Below are 20,304 nucleotides of genomic sequence, written 5' to 3' on the forward strand. Positions count from 1 at the left end.
GTAATCAAGGCGGGAAAGAATGAGAGAGTGGATTAAAATCTTAGTTGTGTCTTGTGTAAGGAAGTGTCTACGCCGTGGAACAGGAACACGGCCCTTCAAGTGTGACAGATGGTAGCATCGCTTCTGACATGGACTTGACAAGTAAGGAATGCAGCTGTGGACTCATTCCATATTAAGATGGAAAAGTACATGTTTTGTTATCAACTTACACCTTTAATTATGCTACCAATGTGACATTTGACACAAACGTCACAAACTTTTTAGGTGACCTAATAAACGCATGTTTTAATGTTCTTATAATATGGCGAGTGCTTATGTTATTTGGTTCTCTATAGATTGTGGATTACATAGCAACCGATGGCCGCAGATCTAAAGTGAGTGCACTGTGACTGCTTTGAAATAAATACATAGAGATATACATTTGGTTATAAAAATATTGAACGCTAAATGGTGCTAAGTCAAGATACAGATAGTCATTGTGCATGATTTATAAATATAAACCAAAATGAGATCAGTTTAACTCAATGATGGGACACCGGAAGCTGAAACAAACCTCTTTAGGAAAATGCAGACTAAAGAAATTATTTAGTTTCTGTATGTTCCTACACACAAATATACACCAAATATTGAGGAGTCAGGCAAGGTACAATTAAAATGATATATACAATAAATCAATTACTTGGTAGGTTAAGTAAAATTCAGAAACAAATTGGGTTTATTGCCTCGGAGTAGGTAAAATCATCACAGATGTCTACCATTTCCTCTTTGCATTCCTCTCCAGTTCCTGTGGCATCCCTTTATTACATACCCAAGGGAGGAACAACCACCGTGTGACTAAAACAGGCCAGAGAGAAAAAGTGGATCTTTGCAAACTAACTATCAAAAGGGACACTAAACCCTGTGAGATTGTTACTTGATGAATATGAAGGGGATGAGACAGAAGGCGCATAGAAATGTATCCAAGTAGTATCTACTAAAATCAAGGAGGAAATTAAAAAAAACAACAGCACAGAGGTCACACCTTACCTTTTTTCATTGCCATACGATTTCTGGGCAACTTTAGCATGGAGGATAAGTACAGTCTGATCTCCTCTTTCTTTTAAATAATTTCTCATTGCTTCCCTAAAATAAATGAAAAGGTAACCAGTTAAATTGCAGACATTGGATTTTTAGAGATCATAGCACTATTATCTGTATTTCCGTCAACAATAAGTCAAATAATTTAAGCGACAGTAAAGTCAAATTTTCAACAACAACAGAAAAAAACACTTTCCAATTTACTTCTATTATCAAATTTCCTTTGTTGAAGAGTAAAACTAGGTAGATATATGAGCTTGGGAAAGTATATGTATTTAGCATTGTATGGCAGCAGTGTTTGCAGAAATGTTTGTAGCAATTGTATATTGTTGCAAACTGCTGCTGTAGAGTGCTAAAGACACATTCTTGTGAAGTATTATAAGTGTACCCTTCAACAAGAGATAACAAAAGAACAAATCAAATTTTATAATATAAGTAAATTGCTAAATGTTATTTAAATGTATTGCTCTTTGAATCATTAAAGTTTAATTTTGACTTTACCTACTATCTTAGCATTATGTAATTCTTTATTTTAAAAAAAAAAAAAAAAAAAAAAAACTCATTGGAATTGTGGAATCTTTCGTAAAATGAGATTGCAGTGAGCTTTACAACATCTATCACATATACAAAAGCTTTGACACCCAAGCAAATCAAAAAATCGTATACAAGAAAGAGCTGAAATAACTTTATTCCAATATTCACTTCTCTTTATGCTGATGAGAAATTTCCTTAGCATGCAAGACATATTCAACGGGAGCTGCATCTGTATCAAGTTATTTTTTTAGATTTAACTTTTTAATGCATGTATTACATTCATAAATCACAAGGTGCTGCCATGATTAATTAAGAGAGAGCGAAGGTACCTTCTTGTACAAGTGTGACCACATGTATCTAAATTTAGAAGCCAGCAAGTCTGTGTATAGTTTAGCTAAGTTCCGCCATAATAGTTAAAATTTTAACTTTTGGATAGCAACTAATATGAATTGGGTGTGAAAAACATACAAACCAGAGATGTTGTATTTTACAGGTTTGTAAGATATATGAATATTTCACAAATAGTCTTTCATAAGACTATGGCACTAAATGTTGAAAAACCTCTAATGATAAAAATATTTAGACAGTTGTACGCACATACCTCAGTCTTATATAACTGTAGCTATACTGTGGGGAGGTGTTCTATACCTGAAAATATGTGATTGATTTTAGTAAAAGTAATGAAAAGAAGAGGAATAATTTATAGCACTCTATCAAATAAACTATAAGAGGGCTCTGTTAAAGAGAGATAGAGCAACTTTCCAATTTACAATTATCAAATTTTCTTTATTCTCTTGGTATCCTTTGTTAAGAGTAGCATTGCACTTCTGGGAGCTAGCTGAGCACATTGAGTGAACCAAGAGGCATATATTTGTGTAGTCACCAATAAGCAGCTAGCTCCCAGTAGTGCATTCCTTTTTCTGAGCCTACCTAGGTATTCTTTTTATTAAAAGATACTAGGAGAACAAAGCAGATTAGATAATAGAAGTATATTGGAAAGTTTTTTTAAAATTGCATGCTGAGTCATAAAAGTTTAAGCTTAACTTTACTGTACCTTTAAATTAAAGGGACATAACACCCAAATGTTTTCTAAATTTGCACAGACCTCTTGGTACTCTTTGTTGATAAAAGAAATCCATTGGAAAGTGGTTTAAAATTCAATGCTCTATCAGAATTTTGTTTCATACCTGTATCGCCTTGCCCAGCATACCCTGTTGACGTTGTACCTACGTTCAACCTTCTGACTCATGCTGAGGTCCCCACTGTCAGCTTTGACAGCAAAGAATGCAGCCAGAGGCACTAAGGAAGATCTGATTTTTTACTTTACCAAATGAAGGCTGATTGCAGATATATATCTAAACAAAAATAAATGCCCTAAAACTGCATACTGTCTGCCATTACCTAAGATGGTGAAAAGTGGTAGGGGTGAGGGAGGGAAGAGAGCTGTTTGGGAGAGATCAGGAATTAAAAACAAAATGTATGCTTACCTGATAAATTTATTTCTCTTGTGGTGTATCCAGTCCATGGATTCATCCATTACTTGTGGGATATTCTCCTTCCGAACAGGAAGCTCCAAAAGGATCACCCACAGCAGAGCTGTCTATATAGCTCCTCCCCTAACTGCCACCTCCCAGTCATTCGACCGAAGACAAGCAAGAGAAAGGAGAAACTATAGGGTGCAGTGGTGACTGCAGTTTAAAAATTAAAAAACACCTGCCTTAAAATGACAAGGCGGGCCGTGGACTGGATACACCACAAGAGAAATAAATTTATCAGGTAAACATACGTTTTGTTTTCTCTTGTAAGGTGTATCCAGTCCACGGATTCATCCATTACAGGTGGGATACCAATACCAAAGCTATAGGACACGGATGAAGGGAGGGACAAGGCAGGCGCTTAAACGGAAGGCACCACTGCCTGTAAGACCTTTCTCCCAAAAATAGCCTCCGAAGAAGCAAAAGTATCAAATTTGTAGAATTTAGAAAAAGTATGAAGCGAAGACCAAGTCGCCGCCTTACAAATCTGTTCAACAGAAGCCTCATTTTTAAAGGTCCATGTGGAAGCCACCGCTGTAGTGGAATGAGCTGTAATTCTTACAGGAGGCTGCTGGCCATCAGTCTCATAAGCTAAGCGGATTATACTTCTTAACCAAAAAGAAAGAGAAGTTGCTGAAGCCTTTTGGCCTCTCCTCTGTCCAGAGTAGACAACAAACAATGCAGATGTTTGACGAAAATCTTTAGTAGCTTGTAAATAAAACTTTAAAGCACGAACCACGTCAAGATTGTGTAATAGACGTTCCTTCTTTGAAGAAGGATTAGGACACAGTGACGGAACAACAATCTCTTGATTGATATTCTTATTGGATACCAACTTAGGAAGAAACCCAGGTTTGGTACGCAAAACTACCTTATCTGCATGGAAGATCAGATAAGGGGAATCACACTGCAAGGCAGATAACTCAAACTCTTCGAGCCAAAGAGATAGCTACCAAGAACAGAACTTTCCAAGATAAAAGCTTGATATCTATGGAATGCAGAGGTTCAAACGGAACCCCTTGAAGAACTTTAAGAACTAAATTTAAACTCCATGGCGGAGCAACAGGTTTAAACACAGGCTTGATTCTAACTAAAGCCTGACAAAACGCCTGAACGTCTGGAACATTCGCCAGACGTTTGTGCAAAAGAATAGACAGAGCAGAAATCTGTCCCTTTAAGGAACTAGCTGACAATCCCTTCTCCAATCCTTCTTGGAGAAAAGACAATATCCTGGGAATCCTGACTTTACTCCATGAGTAACCCTTGGATTCACACCAATGAAGATATTTACACCATATCTTATGATAGATTTTCCTGGTGACAGGCTTTTGAGCCTGAATTAAGGTATCAATGACCGACACGGAAAAACCACGTTTTGACAAAATCAAGCGTTCAATCTCCAAGCAGTCAGACGCAGAGAAATTAGATTTGGATGTTTGAAGGGACCTTGAAGTAGAAGGTCCTGTCTCAGCGGCAGAGTCCAAGGTGGAAAGGATGACATGTCGACCAGATCTGCGTACCAAGTCCTGCGTGGCCACGCAGGAGCTATCAAAATCACCAAAGCTCTCTCCTGCTTGATCTTGGCAATCAGACGAGGGAGCAGAGGAAACGGTGGAAACACATAAGCCAGGTTGAAAGACCAAGGTGCTGATAGAGCATCTATCAGCGCTGCCTTGGGATCCCTGGACCTGGATCTGTAACAAGGAAGCTTGGCGTTCTGACGAGACGCCATGAGATCCAGTTCTGGTTTGCCCCAAAGTTGAATCAACTGTGCAAACACCTCCGGATGGAGTTCCCACTCCCCCGGATGAAAAGTCTGTCGACTTAGAAAATCCGCCTCCCAGTTCTCTACTCCTGGGATATGGATAGCTGATAGATGGCAAGAGTGAACCTCTGCCCATAGAATTATTTTTGAAACCTCCAACATTGCTAGGGAACTCCTTGTTCCCCCTTGATGGTTGATGTAGGCTACAGTCATGATGTTGTACGACTGAAATCTGATGAACTTGACTGCAGCTAGCTGAGGCCAAGCCTGAAGAGCATTGAATATCGCTCTTAGTTCCAGAATGTTTATCGGAAGAAGTGTCTCCTTTTGAGTCCACAAGCCATGAGCCTTCAGGGAGTTCCAGACTGCACCCCAGAAGGCTGGCATCTGTCGTTACTATTGTCCAATCTGGCCTGCGGAAGTTCATACCCTTGGACAGATGGACCCGAGATAACCACCAGAGAAGAGAATCCCTGGTCTCTTGATCCAGATTTAGTAGAGGGGACAAATCTGTGTAATCCCCATTCCACTGACTGAGCATGCAGAGTTGCAGCGGTCTGAGATGTAGGCGGGCAAACGGCACTATGTCCATTGCCGCTACCATTAAGCCGATTACTTCCATACACTGAGCCACTGAAGGGCGAGAAGTAGAATAAAGAACACGGCAGGAGTTTAGAAGTTTTGACAACCTGGCCTCTGTCAGGTAAATCTTCATTTCTACAGAATCTATCAGAGTTCCTAGGAAGGAAACTCTTGTGAGAGGGGATAGAAAACTTTTTTCTTCGTTCACTTTCCACCCATGTGACCTCAGAAATGCCAGAACAATGTCTGTATGGGACCTGGCGATTTGTAAATTCGACGCCTGTATTAGAATGTCGTCTAGGTAAGGTGCTACTGCTATACCCCGCGGCCTTAGGACCGCTAGGAGTGACCCCAGAACCTTCGTAAAGATTCTTGGTGCCGTAGCTAACCCAAAGGAAAGAGCCACAAACTGGTAATGCCTGTCTAGGAAGGCGAACCTGAGAAACCGATGATGATCTCTGTGTATCAGAATGTGCAGAGAAGCATCCTTTAAGTCCACGGTAGTCATATATTGACCCTCCTGGATCATAGGTAGGATGGTTCGAATAGTCTCCATCTTGAAGGATGGGACCCTGAGAAATTTGTTTAGGATCTTGAGATCTAAGATTGGTCTGAAGGTTCCCTCTTTCCTGGGAACCACAAACAGATTTGAATAGAAGCCTTGCCCCTGTTCCTCCTTTGGAACTGGGTGGATCACTCCCATAACTAGGTGGTCTTGAACACAATGTAAGAATGCCTCTCTCTTTATCTGGTTTGCAGATAATTGTGAGAGATGAAATCTTCCTTTTGGGGAAGAAGCTTTGAAGTCCAGAAGATATCCCTGGGACACAATTTCCAACGCCTAAGGATCCTGGACATCTCTTGCCCAAACCTGGGCGAAGAGAGAAAGTCTGCCCCCTACTAGATCCGTTACCGGATCGGGGGATGATCTTTCATGCTGTCTTAGAGGCAGCAGCAGGTTTTTTTGGCCTGCTTTCCTTTGTTCCAAGCCTGGTTAGGTCTCCAGACGGGCTTGGACTGGGCAAAATTTCCCTCATGTTTTGTATTAGAGGAAGCTGAAGCTGCGCCACTCTTGAAGTTTCGAAAGGCACGAAAATTAGGCTGTTTGGTCTTTAATTTGTTGGACCTATCCTGAGGAAGGGCGTGACCTTTTCCTCCAGTAATATCAGAAATGATCTCCTTCAGTCCAGGCCCGAATAGTGTCTGCCCTTTGAAGGGAATGTTGAATAGCTTAGACTTTGAAGTAACGTCAGCTGACCAGAATTTAAGCCATAGCGCCCTACGCGCCTGAATAGCAAAACCTGAGTTCTTAGCCGTTAGTTTGGTTAAATGAAAAACGGCGTCAGAAACAAATGAATTGGCTAGCTTAAGGGCTTTAAGCTTGTCAAGGATATCATCCAATGGGGTTTCTACCTGTAGAGCCTCTTCTAAAGACTCAAACCAGAAGGCCGCAGCAGCAGTGACAGGGGCAATGCATGCAAGGGGCTGGAGAATAAAACCTTGTTGAATAAAAGTGTTCTTAAGGTAACCCTCTAATTTTTTGTCCATTGGGTCTAGAAAAGCACAACTGTCCTCGACAGGGATAGTTGTACGCTTCGCTAGAGTAGAGACTGCACCCTCCACCTTAGGGACCGTTTGCCACAAGTCCCGTGTAGCGGCATCTATGGGAAACCTCTTTTTAAAAACAGGAGTGGGAGAGAAATGTACACCTGGTCTATCCCATTCCTTAGTAATAATTTCTGAAAACCTCTTAGGGATTGGAGAAACATCAGTGTAAACAGGCACTGCGTAGTATTTATCCAATTTACACAATTTCTCTGGGACTACAATGGCGTCACAGTCATCCAGAGTTGCTAAAACCTCCCTGAGCAACATGCGGAGGTGTTCAAGCTTAAATTTAAATGTAGACATATCAGAATCAGGTTGAAGTGTCTTCCCTGAGTCAGAAAAATCACCCACAGATAGAAGCTCTCCTTCTTCGGCTTCTGCACATTGTGAGGGTATATCGGACATAGCTACTAAAGCGTCAGAGAGCTCTGTATTTTTTCTAGTCCCAGAGCTGTCTCGCTTTCCTTGTAACCCTGGCAGTTTGGACAATACTTCTGTAAGAGTATGATTCATAACTGCCGCCATGTCTTTGTAAAGTATACGCAATGGGCGCGCTAGATGTACTTGGCGCCTCTTGAGCGGGAGTTATAGGCTCTGACACGTGGGGAGAGTTAGACGGCATAACTTCCCCCTTGTCAATTTCCTCTGGTGATAAATCTTTTAAAGCCAGAATATGGTCTTTAAAATTTATAGTAAGATCAGTGCATTTGGTACACATTCTAAGAGGGGGTTCCACAATGGCTTCTAAACATAATGAACAAGGAGTTTCCTCTATGTCAGACATGTTTAACAGACTAGTAATGAGACCAGCAAGCTTTGAAAACACTTTAATGTGAAAAAGCAGAATATAAAAAAACGGTACTGTGCCTTTAAGGGAAAAAAACAAACACAAAAACTGCAAAACAGTGAAAAAAGCAGTTAAATATGAAATTTTTACAGTGTATATAAATAGACTAAAATAGCATTGCACCCACTTGCAAATGGATGATTAACCCCTCAGGTTCAAAAACGAAGCAAAAAAAACGGTAAAAAACATTATAACAGTCAAGCAAACTGCCACAGCTCTACTGTGGCTCCTACCTTCCCATAAAACGACTTTTTTAGGCACAAAAACCCTTTACAGAGGTCCAATACGTCAGGGGACTCCTTCAGGGAAGCTGGATGTCTCAGGATGAAATAAACAACTGCGCAATTAGAGCGTGAAAATAGGCCCCTCCCACGATGCATCTCAAAGTCAGAGGGCCTTAAAAAAACTATTCCTAGAAGTAAAATAACAGCCATGTGGAAAACTAGGCCCCAAATAAAGATTTATCACCTCAGTAAAAAAACGCTCCATATATATATATATATATACACACATACTAAGCCATAATAGAAAGTAATATGAAAATTACCCTTTACTGCAAGCATGATGCCAGTTGTTATTAAATCACTGCAATCAGGCTTACCTTAACTATATCAGGCACTGTCAGCTTTTTCTAGTTCTTATCCTCTAGAAGAAAATATACTGAACATACCTCAGGGCAATTAATTCTGCAGGCCGTTCTCCCAGCTGAAGTTTCCCCATACTCTTCAGTTATGTGTGAGAACAGCAGTGGACCTTAGTTACAACCTGCTAAGATCATCAAAAACCTCAGGCAAATTCTTCTTCTAATTTCTGCCTGAGGTAAAAAAACAGTACAACGCCGGCACCGTTTAAAAATAAACTTTTGATTGAAGATAAACTACACTAATTCACCACATCTCTCTAGCTACTTCCCTTGTCGAGAGCTGCAAGAGACTAACTGGAGGTGGCAGTTAGGGGAGAAGCTATATAGACAGCTCTGCTGTGGGTGATCCTCTTGCAGCTTCCTGTTGGAAGGAGAATATCCCACAAGTAATGGATGAATCCGTGGACTGGATACACCTTACAAGAGAAATATAAAATTATACAGGCTTTTTCTCATATAAAACTGAATCAGGCATCTATTAAGAGTGATCTTTAATTTTCTGCAATAGCTGACTGGTGCACATGCACTCACTTGATAGGCAGGTGTGTATGGCGCATGAGCAACAATTGCATCTCTAAATGATCAAAGATCAGCACCAGGAGACAAAAAAAAAAAAGTACAAATCTGGACAGATATAGAAGCAGACGATATACAATTACTCTGGAAAATGTGGGTTACATTGTGGCTAAGTAATGGTAGGTTACTGTCTAGCAGAACATTGTTAGACTGCCTACCCTAAATTTTTCTCCCCTTTAATTAGTGCTCCATTATCTATTTGAACTACTGGAGTGTATTCAATTATTTAAAAATAGTTTTGTTACTTTTATAACAGCATTTGAAATAGCTGATTTTGCTTTTGGTATCTCTACCTATACTGAAAGTTTCTATATTTAAGTATAGACTATAGAAAAGTTGTGTAAACATAGCTAGCAGAAAAAAAAAATACACTCCCAACAGGAGGTATGAGAAATAACAAAAACAGAATTTATGTTTACCTGATAAATTACTTTCTCCAACGGTGTGTCCGGTCCACGGCGTCATCCTTACTTGTGGGATATTCTCTTCCCCAACAGGAAATGGCAAAGAGCCCAGCAAAGCTGGTCACATGATCCCTCCTAGGCTCCGCCTACCCCAGTCATTCGACCGACGTGAAGGAGGAATATTTGCATAGGAGAAACCATATGATACCGTGGTGACTGTAGTTAAAGAAAATAAATTATCAGACCTGATTAAAAAACCAGGGCGGGCCGTGGACCGGACACACCGTTGGAGAAAGTAATTTATCAGGTAAACATAAATTCTGTTTTCTCCAACATAGGTGTGTCCGGTCCACGGCGTCATCCTTACTTGTGGGAACCAATACCAAAGCTTTAGGACACGGATGATGGGAGGGAGCAAATCAGGTCACCTAGATGGAAGGCACCACGGCTTGCAAAACCTTTCTCCCAAAAATAGCCTCAGAAGAAGCAAAAGTATCAAACTTGTAAAATTTGGTAAAAGTGTGCAGTGAAGACCAAGTCGCTGCCCTACATATCTGATCAACAGAAGCCTCGTTCTTGAAGGCCCATGTGGAAGCCACAGCCCTAGTGGAATGAGCTGTGATTCTTTCAGGAGGCTGCCGTCCGGCAGTCTCGTAAGCCAATCTGATGATGCTTTTAATCCAAAAAGAGAGAGAGGTAGAAGTTGCTTTTTGACCTCTCCTTTTACCGGAATAAACAACAAACAAGGAAGATGTTTGTCTAAAATCCTTTGTAGCATCTAAATAGAATTTTAGAGCGCGAACAACATCCAAATTGTGCAACAAACGTTCCTTCTTCGAAACTGGTTTCGGACACAGAGAAGGTACGATAATCTCCTGGTTAATGTTTTTGTTAGAAACAACTTTTGGAAGAAAACCAGGTTTAGTACGTAAAACCACCTTATCTGCATGGAACACCAGATAAGGAGGAGAACACTGCAGAGCAGATAATTCTGAAACTCTTCTAGCAGAAGAAATTGCAACCAAAAACAAAACTTTCCAAGATAATAACTTAATATCAACGGAATGTAAGGGTTCAAACGGAACCCCCTGAAGAACTGAAAGAACTAAGTTGAGACTCCAAGGAGGAGTCAAAGGTTTGTAAACAGGCTTGATTCTAACCAGAGCCTGAACAAAGGCTTGAACATCTGGCACAGCTGCCAGCTTTTTGTGAAGTAACACAGACAAGGCAGAAATCTGTCCCTTCAGGGAACTTGCAGATAATCCTTTTTCCAATCCTTCTTGAAGGAAGGATAGAATCTTAGGAATCTTAACCTTGTCCCAAGGGAATCCTTTAGATTCACACCAACAGATATATTTTTTCCAAATTTTGTGGTAAATCTTTCTAGTTACAGGCTTTCTGGCCTGAACAAGAGTATCGATAACAGAATCTGAGAACCCTCGCTTCGATAAGATCAAGCGTTCAATCTCCAAGCAGTCAGCTGGAGTGAGACCAGATTCGGATGTTCGAACGGACCTTGAACAAGAAGGTCTCGTCTCAAAGGTAGCTTCCATGGTGGAGCCGATGACATATTCACCAGATCTGCATACCAAGTCCTGCGTGGCCACGCAGGAGCTATCAAGATCACCGACGCCCTTTCCTGATTGATCCTGGCTACCAGCCTGGGGATGAGAGGAAACGGCGGGAATACATAAGCTAGTTTGAAGGTCCAAGGTGCTACTAGTGCATCCACTAGAGCCGCCTTGGGATCCCTGGATCTGGACCCGTAGCAAGGAACTTTGAAGTTCTGACGAGAGGCCATCAGATCCATGTCTGGAATGCCCCACAGTTGAGTGACTTGGGCAAAGATTTCCGGATGGAGTTCCCACTCCCCCGGATGTAATGTCTGACGACTCAGAAAATCCGCTTCCCAATTTTCCACTCCTGGGATGTGGATAGCAGACAGGTGGCAGGAGTGAGACTCCGCCCATAGAATGATTTTGGTCACTTCTTCCATCGCCAGGGAACTCCTTGTTCCCCCCTGATGGTTGATGTACGCAACAGTTGTCATGTTGTCTGATTGAAACCGTATGAACTTGGCCCTCGCTAGCTGAGGCCAAGCCTTGAGAGCATTGAATATCGCTCTCAGTTCCAGAATATTTATCGGTAGAAGAGATTCTTCCCGAGACCAAAGACCCTGAGCTTTCAGGGATCCCCAGACCGCGCCCCAGCCCATCAGACTGGCGTCGGTCGTGACAATGACCCACTCTGGTCTGCAGAAGGTCATCCCTTGTGACAGGTTGTCCAGGGACAGCCACCAACGGAGTGAGTCTCTGGTCCTCTGATTTACTTGTATCCTCGGAGACAAGTTTGTATAGTCCCCATTCCACTGACTGAGCATGCACAGTTGTAATGGTCTTAGATGAATGCGCGCAAAAGGAACTATGTCCATTGCCGCTACCATCAAACCTATCACTTCCATGCACTGCGCTATGGAAGGAAGAGGAACGGAATGAAGTATCCGACAAGAGTCTAGAAGTTTTGTTTTTCTGGCCTCTGTCAGAAAAATCCTCATTTCTAAGGAGTCTATTATTGTCCCCAAGAAGGGAACCCTTGTTGACGGAGATAGAGAACTCTTTTCCACGTTCACTTTCCATCCGTGAGATCTGAGAAAGGCCAGGACAATGTCCGTGTGAGCCTTTGCTTGAGGAAGGGACGACGCTTGAATCAGAATGTCGTCCAAGTAAGGTACTACAGCAATGCCCCTTGGTCTTAGCACAGCTAGAAGGGACCCTAGTACCTTTGTGAAAATCCTTGGAGCAGTGGCTAATCCGAAAGGAAGCGCCACGAACTGGTAATGCTTGTCCAGGAATGCGAACCTTAGGAACCGATGATGTTCCTTGTGGATAGGAATATGTAGATACGCATCCTTTAAATCCACCGTGGTCATGAATTGACCTTCCTGGATGGAAGGAAGAATTGTTCGAATGGTTTCCATTTTGAACGATGGAACCTTGAGAAACTAGTTTAAGATCTTGAGATCTAAGATTGGTCTGAACGTTCCCTCTTTTTTGGGAACTATGAACAGATTGGAGTAGAACCCCATCCCTTGTTCTCCTAATGGAACAGGATGAATCACTCCCATTTTTAACAGGTCTTCTACACAACGTAAGAATGCCTGTCTTTTTATGTGGTCTGAAGACAACTGAGACCTGTGGAACCTCCCCCTTGGGGGAAGCCCCTTGAATTCCAGAAGATAACCTTGGGAGACTATTTCTAGCGCCCAAGGATCCAGAACATCTCTTGCCCAAGCCCGAGCGAAGAGAGAGAGTCTGCCCCCCACCAGATCCGGTCCCGGATCGGGGGCCAACATTTCATGCTGTCTTGGTAGCAGTGGCAGGTTTCTTGGCCTGCTTTCCCTTGTTCCAGCCTTGCATTGGTCTCCAAGCTGGCTTGGCTTGAGAAGTATTACCCTCTTGCTTAGAGGACGTAGCACTTTGGGCTGGTCCGTTTCTACGAAAGGGACGAAAATTAGGTTTATTTTTGGCCTTGAAAGGCCGATCCTGAGGAAGGGCGTGGCCCTTACCCCCAGTGATATCAGAGATAATCTCTTTCAAGTCAGGGCCAAACAGCGTTTTCCCCTTGAAAGGAATGTTAAGTAGCTTGTTCTTGGAAGACGCATCAGCTGACCAAGATTTCAACCAAAGCGCTCTGCGCGCCACAATAGCAAACCCAGAATGCTTAGCCGCTAACCTAGCCAATTGCAAAGTGGCGTCTAGGGTGAAAGAATTAGCCAATTTGAGAGCATTGATTCTGTCCATAATCTCCTCATAAGGAGGAGAATCACTATCGACCGCCTTTACCAGCTCATCGAACCAGAAACACACGGCTGTAGCGACAGGGACAATGCATGAAATTGGTTGTAGAAGGTAACCCTGCTGAACAAACATCTTTTTAAGTAAACCTTCTAATTTTTTATCCATAGGATCTTTGAAAGCACAACTATCTTCTATGGGTATAGTGGTGCGTTTGTTTAAAGTGGAAACCGCTCCCTCGACCTTGGGGACTGTCTGCCATAAGTCCTTTCTGGGGTCGACCATAGGAAACAATTTTTTAAATATGGGGGGAGGGACGAAAGGAATACCGGGCCTTTCCCATTCTTTATTTACAATGTCCGCCACCCGCTTGGGTATAGGAAAAGCTTCTGGGAGCCCCGGGACCTCTAGGAACTTGTCCATTTTACATAGTTTCTCTGGGATGACCAACTTGTCACAATCATCCAGAGTGGATAATACCTCCTTAAGCAGAATGCGGAGATGTTCCAACTTAAATTTAAACGTAATCACATCAGGTTCAGCTTGTCGAGAAATGTTCCCTGAATCAGTAATTTCTCCCTCAGACAAAACCTCCCTGGCCCCATCAGACTGGTTTAGGGGCCCTTCAGAACCATTATTATCAGCGTCGTCATGCTCTTCAGTATCTAAAACAGAGCAGTCGCGCTTACGCTGATAAGTGTGCATTTTGGCTAAAATGTTTTTGACAGAATTATCCATTACAGCCGTTAATTGTTGCATAGTAAGGAGTATTGGCGCGCTAGATGTACTAGGGGCCTCCTGAGTGGGCAAGACTCGTGTAGACGAAGGAGGGAATGATGCAGTAGGAACTCTGGCTTCCCCACATTCAGAACACAGTCTATCTGGTAGTTCAGACATGTTAAACAGGCATAAACTTGATAAAGTACAAAAAACGTTTTAAAATAAAACCGTTACTGTCACTTTAAATTTTAAACTGAACACACTTTATTACTGCAATTGCGAAAAAATATGAAGGAATTGTTCAAAATTCACCAAAATTTCACCACAGTGTCTTAAAGCCTTAAAAGTATTGCACACCAAATTTGGAAGCTTTAACCCTTAAAATAACGGAACCGGAGCCGTTTTTAACTTTAACCCCTTTACAGTCCCTGGTGTCTGCTTTGCTGAGACCCAACCAAGCCCAAAGGGGAATACGATACCAAATGACGCCTTCAGAAAGTCTTTTCTATGTATCAGAGCTCCTCACACATGCGACTGCATGTCATGCCTCTCAAAAACAAGTGCGCAACACCGGCGCGAAAATGAGGCTCTGCCTATGATTTGGGAAAGCCCCTAAAGAGAAAGGTGTCTAAAAAAGTGCCTGCCGATATAATCTTATCAAAATACCCAGATTAAATGATTCCTCAAGGCTAAATATGTGTTAATAATGAATCGATTTAGCCCAGAAAAAGTCTACAGTCTTAATAAGCCCTTGTGAAGCCCTTATTTACAATCTTAATAAACATGGCTTACCGGATCCCATAGGGAAAATGACAGCTTCCAGCATTACATCGTCTTGTTAGAATGTGTCATACCTCAAGCAGCAAGAGACTGCTCACTGTTCCCCCAACTGAAGTTAATTCCTCTCAACAGTCCTGTGTGGAACAGCCATGGATTTTAGTAACGGTTGCTAAAATCATTTTCCTCATACAAACAGAAATCTTCATCTCTTTTCTGTTTCTGAGTAAATAGTACATACCAGCACTATTTTAAAATAACAAACTCTTGATTGAATAATAAAAACTACAGTTAAACACTAAAAAACTCTAAGCCATCTCCGTGGAGATGTTGCCTGTACAACGGCAAAGAGAATGACTGGGGTAGGCGGAGCCTAGGAGGGATCATGTGACCAGCTTTGCTGGGCTCTTTGCCATTTCCTGTTGGGGAAGAGAATATCCCACAAGTAAGGATGACGCCGTGGACCGGACACACCTATGTTGGAGAAATGTTGATTTTCAATCATTCTCTCTAAGTATTGGGCTTTGGTTCACAGACAGAGATAATAAAAAGAAGCATGAGTGTACAGCACTGGTTTTCAAACATGCACTCAGGCCTCCCTAACAAGCCAGATTTAGAGGATATCTGAACTAGAGCTTAGGTGAAATAATCAGTTTATTAGTAAACATGGTTATTTTACCTGCTCTCAACCAAGGTAATCCTGAAACTCTGGCCTGCTGGGGAGGCCTGAGGGCAGGTTTGAAAATCAGTGGTGTACAGAAAGTGAAAAAAAAAAATTATGCTTACCTGATAATGTTCTTTTCTTCTGACAGGAAGAGTCCACAGCTGCATTCATTACTTTTGGGAAATACAGAACCTGCCACCAGGAGGAGGCAAAGACACCCCAGCTAAAGGCTTAAATACCTCCCCCACTTCCCTCATCCCCCAGTCATTCTGCCAAGGGAACAAGGAACAGTAGGAGAAATATCAGGGTGAAAAAAAGGTGCCAGAAGAGCCAAAAACTACTCCCGCCTCATAGATAAAACGCAGGCGGGAGCTGCGGACTCTTCCCGTCAGAAGAAAAGAAAATTATCAGGTAAGCATAATTTATGTTTTTCTTCTTAAACGGGAAGAGTCCACAGCTGTATTCATTACTTTTGAGAAAATAATACCCAAGCTAGAGGACACTGAATGCAAACAAAGGGTGGGTACAAAAAAGGTGGCCCCTTCGAAAGGCACCCCAGCCTAAAATTACCAGACACCCTATAAATATATTAAACGACACAGGTAAAAAACCTGAAGCCCAGGTAACTGCACATCAATTACACAACCAGCAAAGCCGAGCTAAAGACCACTCAGCCCAAGAGTCTGTCGAGCACAAACAGCCTCCGAGGAGTCAGCCCCGCGGCTCACGACTCCCATGAAGAGTACCCGGCCGAAAACAAGGACCTCTACCTGCCCCCAAGAGGACGAACAGATTCCCAGAAGAAATCCAAAGGATCATACCACATGGCTCAAACATAGAACAACCCAAGGTTGTCTTACGATAGTAGCGCCCAGGGAGACAAACTCCCTAGAAACACAAGGACCTGAAAAAATCCATACTCAGGGAAAACACGTCCCAAAAAGGATTCAAGGATCACCCTCATATCCCTGACACAGCACCATAGCATAAAGTGCTCATGAAAACCATGAGTTCCCTGTTGCCTCGCATCAAGTCAAAACCTGCAGGCCAGGCAAGCACAGACAGCAGAAACAGGATAACTATCCCAGCAGTTAGCAAAGAGCTCTCCAAGAGGACACCAAACAATCTGAACAGGAACTCTCAATGACCAACTTCCAGGTAGGAAAGCTGACTCGGCCATCGTGGAACCCAAACCACCAAGAGGAGTTTTAAAGCTTGCCAGCACACATTCAAGGTGCAAATAGTTGCAGCTGGTTTCAAACTAGAAACCGTCCAAACACTCAACAGCCCTTAGAATACCTGGCTCCAAGGAGTGTCCCCTCTCAGCACCAGGCGCCGTTAGAAAAGAGGAGGACATCAAAAGTCCTCCCACCGCAGGGGAGGACAGACTCAAGAAGAAGACAGTCAATGCAGAGAGTAACAGATCCCCGACCTTCCCTCCAGGGTAATGGTCCCAGCCCAAAGACTAGTCAAGACCGAAGACAAGAGTCCCAGACCTCCGGAGAAAAAGGATAAATCTACGAGGAGCAAAACCCCCGAGTAGAACTCTGACCGCCACAAAAAAAATGTCATGCTACCGTGAGTCAGGACAGACCTCGAGCTCGGGTACGAGAGCACTTAGACTATTGTCTTCCATAAAGAGGAAAAATTCCCAACAGAAGAAATTCTTAGACCCCCAGCATCTAAATATCAGAATCCAACAAAGACAGGAACCTTACCAGGATTGAAAACCCCCAGCCTCCTGCTGCAGGAATGGTGGAACCAGTCACTGCTCCACATCTCCCTTTTCAGGATACTGAAAACGAAAGAAGGGAAAAAACCCTACAAGGCAAGAAAAACAAGGACCCACAGGTCGTCACAGATAGTGAGGTAACTCCAAATCAGGAGAACACACAAGCACCCATCCCTCACTCTAGGAGAGAAGGGAACCAAAGCCACGGAACCACCCTACCATAGAGGCAAAACCCCTCGGCCAATATGACCAACTCAATGGAGAGGACACCTGGAGTCTATAGGATCATCAAATGTGACAGAAAAATAGTAGGGATCCGTCAGAGAGACCTAGAACCTAAGCCTCAGACAGATAGGAATCACCCAAGAAGAACCCCGCCCCCTTCAAAGTGACACGCGGAACCAGAACACCTAAGGTGAGACCAAACCGCCCACACCCGATCCAGGGAGTGACATGGTCCTAGGCCAAAGTCTTCGAAAAACGAAATTGATCGAAGGATCTAACTTTGAGAGGAACACACCATCTAAAGTACATAGACTTGGCGACCTACCAACAGTCTCAAACCCAAGAGTCTGAAAGAACTCCTGACCAGTTTAAGATGCGGCACCCAGAGCTCCTGGGTCGCAAGGAAAAATCACGAAGACAAGCTTAACCACGTGAACACACGCTGGCAAGGTAACAACTAGCATCCAAAGATGGATGAGAATCCTGGACCTTCTGCTTGACATCCCAGTGAGCTAAACGTAGCCACTAAGCCCCAACGGAGCATTGAGGAAAAATGGTCATCTACCTGACCCCAGAAGGGCGACCGCCTGTAACCGACCTCTGATAAGCCCCAAGGCTAGATTTGCAACAAGGTCGCTGATAACACCCGAGTGTCTTAGACCATGGTCAGACCAAGGGTAGATCCCATATGAGAGAAAAAAAAAAACATTAACAGGGTAGAGCTGGAAGCCTCACAGCTCCCTACAGAAGGCAGGGAAACCTTGCACTTCACCTCCTAGAGTAACGCAACTCTGAGCAAAGGAAGGACATGCTCGTAATTCCAGACCAGATGACCCCCCCAAGACGGGAAGGAAGGAGCCTCCCCCACTGCAAAACATGTTATTAGGCTAAAGAGTCAGCATCCGGAAGAACCTCAAGTGAAGACGCAAATCGTTCACCACTCAGAAAACACTAGACCACAGAGGTCAAAACACATCTCACAAAAAAAAAAAAAAAAAAACACATCTCAACTCCAAAGGAATGGAAACTACTGTTCTGAGTCCCCAGGGACTTGTAAGAACCATGATGACATCTGCAAAGTCAGACTGGTATCCAGGCGAGTAGCCAGAAAAAGCCAACCTTAGATCAGGACTCACAACCCTCCCTTCGGAAGTGTATCTACACACTAGGCCTCATACTTCGAATTAGGATCCGAGCCCGGAGTCCATATCAATAAGCCAAGTGACATTCAGAATCCGACAGGATTAAATCAGCACCACGAGGGTGACATGAACCCAAGAACAGCAGAAAAGCGTCTGGCCAGTACCTGCCTGGTATAAGTACTGTCCAAGAAAATTCGACCCGAAGGTTCGATAAATTAACTAGAAAACATAATTCTGTTATTCAAAAGTGCGCAAGTGGAAGTGCCCAAGTGACCACAAAATCGCAAGTATCGGTTCCAGAGAAGAACGTTCTCAAAAATGGAAATCTATCAGACATGAGCTTAAGAAAAACAAATTAAACACATCCATCCGGATCAAAAATAAAAGGAAGGCAGCACCCGTCGGGTGAACGTCCAAGGTGAATGACAACACCAACGGAACCAGCCGATCAGAGGCCTCATTCACCCAAGCTCAGAACTGGAACCGAAACATAAATAAAAAATAAAATGGAGACGTTGAGGAAATTGGCTTCAACCCTAAACGTTGCATCCAGTTTGACATCCAGCATCTAAGGCCTCGGATCCCTCGGCCCACTAGGACTGGGATCCTCTAACATTGCCAAAACGTGTCTTAAAAGAACACTAAGACGTGCAAGCCTACAACAGAAGGCAAAATCATCCCTCGTCGGATCAACAAAAGACCCTGACCCCGAGGTAGGGGCCCCTGAAGCCTCAGAAGCCAACGCTTCCCCAGGAGGCCAAACTGAATCAGGCGATCCCACGGGCCCTGGTTAACAGAACACGGACAGTATCTTAGAAATATTTCACTTGGGAGATATAAATGAGCCAGCGCCAAAGAAACGGCCATGCAGAACCGTGCCGTAACCTCTTGAAGAAACAAGCCACCTTCTGGAGAAGGAGTAAAGGCCATAGGGACACCTGCTTGCGTAGCCAAAAAAGGGTCTGGGGCACGCACCCCACGGGACATGGAAACCTCGGATGTGGATGGCTCAATGCACTCTAAGCTCCCTGATCCGGGAGAAGAGAGTACTTCTAGCTCATGGGCATTGATTACCCGGGCCATTTCATGTCCATCACAAGACACATGCTACGCATCTGAGACATCCGTGTCCAAGATATCCGAATCCTCCATAATCTTGGGATTACAAAAAATAACTGGCACTCTTTTTACACCCACAATGGCTGAGGCACTCACCACCTCCTTTGAACCAGACAACCCACGAGCTAGACTCTCTCTGTCGCACACAGTCAGCCTACGGAAGTGAGAAACAACGTAATCGCACCCGTCACAAAGAGCACCGTACCAGTCACAAAAAAGGCGCGCAATTTCAAGAGATCGTGTCATTAAAATAAGGCTGTTATGTTCCGTAAAAGACTTAAGCCTAGGTATTGCTACACATTAGCAGATAGAACCATATAACAAACATGATAAAAGTCCCCCCTGTTCAATAACCCCCCTCAGGAGATATTAACAGATGATTCCTTATAAAGATAAAAGGACCCTACCTTGTTTCGTTAACATTACATTCACATATCGAAATAAAATGAAATGATCTTACCGGAATCTACACCGAGGAACAGGAACACGGCCCTTCTAGTGCGACAGATAGTAGCCTCACTTCTGATATAGACTTGAGTGAATAAAGGTAGGCAGCGAAA

The 20,304-nt window shown here is 43.2% G+C and overlaps 1 long non-coding RNA gene across 2 annotated transcripts in view; it reads right to left on the bottom strand.

The window, feature by feature from the left end:
• Positions 1-940: 940 nt before the first annotated feature.
• LOC128650260 (uncharacterized) overlaps positions 941-20,304 on the bottom strand; it is a 143,008-nt gene continuing 123,644 nt past the window's right edge. For both annotated transcript variants that reach the window (XR_008400735.1, XR_008400734.1), the window contains one exon: positions 941-1,122. This is a non-coding gene — a long non-coding RNA (uncharacterized LOC128650260). The remainder of the gene's footprint in view (positions 1,123-20,304) is intronic.

This window comes from Bombina bombina, chromosome 2, assembly GCF_027579735.1.
Source record: "Bombina bombina isolate aBomBom1 chromosome 2, aBomBom1.pri, whole genome shotgun sequence".
In the NCBI taxonomy this organism is placed as follows: Eukaryota; Metazoa; Chordata; class Amphibia; order Anura; family Bombinatoridae; genus Bombina; species Bombina bombina.